This window comes from Beta vulgaris, chromosome 6 (genome assembly GCF_026745355.1).
Source record: "Beta vulgaris subsp. vulgaris cultivar EL10 chromosome 6, EL10.2, whole genome shotgun sequence".
Taxonomy (NCBI): domain Eukaryota; kingdom Viridiplantae; phylum Streptophyta; class Magnoliopsida; order Caryophyllales; family Amaranthaceae; genus Beta; species Beta vulgaris.
Genome location: NC_079207.1, coordinates 50,922,901 through 50,927,461, shown reverse-complemented (window position 1 = coordinate 50,927,461; position 4,561 = coordinate 50,922,901).

Here is a 4,561-nt window from a genome sequence, read left to right as displayed (position 1 = left end):
AATATATTTTAGTAGATATATGTTTATATTTAAATATAATTTAGTTTAAAATAATTTATTTATCTAAAAGGTTGACTATTTGAAAGTCAAAGGAATTATTTTAAGGATTTAAAGAAGCTAAAACATTTTGTTAAAGCATGTTTTGAAAAACATTAAAAATACTTTTGGATTTGAAAAAGGAGTTTAAATGGTCTTGAGGAACCCAAATACTAATTAGATTAGGAAAAAAGACTTCTAGTGATGTTACAAGTTTCAATCATCAATCGTACTCATTATTAAACTTTTCTTAAAGCCTCATTGCCTTTTCCTAAGCCCACTAGAAAAACATATATATATAAATACACTAAACCCGAATATTTTCCCAAACATTACTTTCTCTCTCCTCCTTTCCTCCCAATCTTCGGCCTTCACAAATTCTTTTTCTCTCTTTTTCTCTTCTCCCTTCTCCTTTTCCTCGGTTCTCTTGCTCGGCTAAGCCACCGGTTCGGCCAGCCACCCCACTTGTCGGCGACCTCCAGTCACCAGTTGTGCGCCACCGCCGCAACTGCTCTTCCTTGGCTGACACGTGTTCCTTCCCTCCTTTTCGTTGCTTTGATTTGTTTTCTTCCTCCTCGAGTTTTATTTAAAGATTATGTTTTTAAGATTTGTTTTTTGTTTAATTATGTTAAAAAGCTTTAATTTGATGATTTAATTATGAATCTATGATTATATGATTTATGTATTGAAGAAATTAAAATTTAGATTTCATTATTATGTTTAAATTGGATTTTTAATTATCAAAGCATGAATTTTTAGGGTGTTAAAAATTGAAAAATTATAGTAGTATGTTATAAACTATGAAATCGATTATACTTATAAGTTTAAGTATGTTTAAAGGGAGTTTCAATAAATTATATGTTGCTAAAATTTTAAAAAGGATGTTATTAATTGAGTTTTATGGATTTTAATGACTAGTATAATAGTACTATGCTAGGAATTATTAGTAATTGAAGTTTTAATGATGGAAACAACGTTTAAATATTTTTAAAGGAGGTTTGAAGTATTTAAATATTGCTGAAATTTATTTGTGTATTGATTATAAATTTTTATTGGTTGTTTCAGGCGGAGAGTTCTCTCTAGGCAACTTCTAAAGTTGTTAAAGTGGCCTATCAATTTGTCTACACAAGGTACATACATACTTATGTGTTTATTGATGTAGTATCATGATTTTAAGAAGGAAAGTTTATGTAATATCATGTATAGGAACTTTGTGAGTTCATATATGATTGCTATTATGTTGGATATTGCATGTTTTATGCCTGTGTTCGAACATGTTAAGTATGAGATTCATATCATGGTTGTATGGAAGATTGCTGCAAGCATGTTGGTTGGAAACTTTATTTTATTAATTCTATGGGGAAATTAATATATTTATTGGTATGGATCATGATTGAATCATGTTGTTTCCTTTTGTTATTATTTCAGTACTCTATGATGACCGATTTCCTTATTTGGTAAGTTGATATTTTTATGCATTTGAAAGCTAAGTTGATTGTTGGCTAGGTTCAACAAATAAGAATGATTGGATTAAAGAATGAATTAATCTTGGGCTAAGTTGTATGATCACTTATTTGATCCTAAGATAAAAGTACAGTTGTGAATGTTTGATTATATATTTATCTGTGTTGCTTGTATGTCATAACAAGTAATAAATGGTAAATCATGTAAAGTGGAAATTGGATAGTGATAAACTGTAGATTGCTGCACGTCTGAAGTTGGAAAATCAAGAGTTGGGGTACATGGTGAGCGGGCCATGGCTTTTTTCCAGGTTCGGATTGATCACCGTTCCTATTTTTATTTAAAAGGTTCATCGATATCGTAGGTCATGGGAATATAGAGTCGCGCACGTATTTCCTATTCCAAAAGGAAGACTGGTTTTTAGTTAGACAACTCGATGCAATGACCATTCCATATTAAGTAATAAAAGTATTGTTAAATTTTAGTTCAGTAAAAATTATCTGCAAATTATTATGTTGTTATTTATCCCTGCTAAATACTACCTCTTTTTTTTATTTAGTTGCAACATTCACCTTTTTGCACAAATTTTAAGAAATGAGAAAAGAGAGTATAATTGACCCACTTGCCCTTGCTACTAGTACTATAATTAAATGGGAGAGTAGGTGAAGTAAGGGTAATATAGTCAAATTATCCCAAAAGCTTTCCTAAAAAGGGAAGTATTGCAACGAATAAAAAACACCTAAAAGTAGAAATTGTTGCAACTAAATAAAAACAGAGGTAGTATTTATTAGTATCATGTTATGAATGTTTATCTACTTGTTATGTAATACTCAGCTTTGCTGATTACGTGCTTTGTTTGTGTGATTGATCATGGATTTGCCTTATTGACCCTGTGATGATCCATTCTTAGTGAGCAGATTCTCTAGTGCATTGTCATCTATAGGTGTGGAGATGATGCATCAAGGGGGTCGGGAATGGATAGTTTGTGTAGTATGTTGTTTTATTTATCGTACTTTAGTTAATACTCCGTCTGTTTTTTATCATTCTCACTTTCCTATGCGCGTCTCCCAATGCACATCTTTGAGCAATCTCTCTCTTGTCATGTATATATAGGCATACCTCGAGCAACGCGCAATACTAACCTCCCTGCGTCCTTTAATGGGCTCTTATTAAGCGGCCCAAATGGACCTATTTGGTCCAGAAGCATCAATCTAGAGAAGTTAAAATGCCAAAATTCCCCAATAGGCCCTAGCTGGCCCAAATCACAAGTGTGCATGCCTGTCATGTGGCATCTAGAGTCGGTATACCCACTTGGACAGGATAACCGTCACCTCTCAATCCTATACTTAGCCAAATATGGATAAGTACTAGGAGGCACCTTCTCGGACAGCTTGGGGCTCATTGGCCTCTCGTTCGAGCAGCGTCCAGCCCAAGGGTCAGATTCCAGGTGAGCCACTCGGGCTCTAGGAAAAGCTGCTCGGACCCAAGGACAACCACTCGGATCGACGTGCTACCTCCTGAAAGGAAGTAGCCTGATCAGTGTCTCCTCCTCGAAGCACGAAGTGACTCGATTGGCTTCCCTATCTCATTAACTAGAAGCAACTCGGTCGGCAACATCTTTCCGCCACGAATGGGCATTATTCGGTCGAACAGCCTAACCTCCATCCCTGGCGTGGGGTAATTATTTAGGCTCATTTGGCTAGTAGCCCAACTGGGACCCAACAAAGGGCTTCTTGACACGTGGCTCTAGTGGGTCCCACGCTAGTTGGCCTAATTAAAGGTCTGGGGATCCACCAAAGGGCCAAAAGGGTCAAAGGCTGAAAAGGCAACATAGCCATTAATCCCAAGAAAGCTCATCTAATAAAAAACCTCCCTGTTTATGGATCCCCAACACTATAAATACCCCCAAGTTCATCAATGAAAAGGTATTGAATTCTCACATAACAAACTAGAGCATCACTCTCTAGACTTTATCTCTCTACCTTGATCATCAACTGACTTGAGCATCGGAGAATCAATCCCGAAACAACCCCCGGGACAATCTAACGTTATTTTGCAGGATTCCGATGTACGAACACCCAGCTCAGGTCGACACACTTGGGGGTCACTCCTACTCAGTCGTCATCGGCATCCTTAATTTCTAGACAAAAACAATAATATAAACAAGAACCCGTGCAACGCACGGGCTTCAAAACTAGTTCTTTACTCTTTGAGGAGAGAATAGTTGTTTTGGAGACGTACCCGGATTTTGCGGAATGCTCTCCTAAAGGATCTTAATATAAGCATGTTGAATTCTTTTCTATTAATCAAACGCTTGCACTCCCAACTACCAGTGCAGTCTATTTAAGCTTTCTCATTAGACATAGCAAAAGCAATTGATCTCGTCGTTAACTGTGCCTCTGGGCTTCAGAACATTAAAACGGTTACCGAAACTTTTTGATTCGTTTTGCATTTGTATTATCGTGGAGATTGTTGTTTCCATCGTCGCCATTTAAGTCATTAGAGTCCTCTTCATCCTCCGTTTTGGTTTCTTTACTAGATTAACTCTAGTTGTCCAACTCTTTTTAGATCGATTCATTTGTTTGTGAACAGGGGTTTGTAAATAGGGGAGCTGAACAGATCGTCCATGTTACTGCATACATGATCCCATGATTTGTTTTTACTGAATAATTAATCCCTCATGCTGCACTTTTCACTCTTAAAGGTTCTGCTTTTGGCAGCCGATATTGATCGGGGGGAAAAACCTTTAGCCTTGTATTATAATAGTTGGCGCTCTTTTCAATGGTCTCATCACGCCACATCATTAATTATTTATTCATCTTGTGTTAAATCTTTAAAGAGTTCGATGTCCCATGAACTAGTCTTACACCCATCCTGGATGATAGATCAGAAAACACTAATCACCCAATTCTTAAGAAGAGGACAGCCAGTTCTTTTCTGCAAAATGCAAGTCTATATTGTGAGATGTGACATTCAACAAGAGCATGCAGAAAGGTACGACACACACACAACTTGCATAGTGCAACACGCCCTATTTTGGGACAAGGGGAGGGAGAGAAGGGAA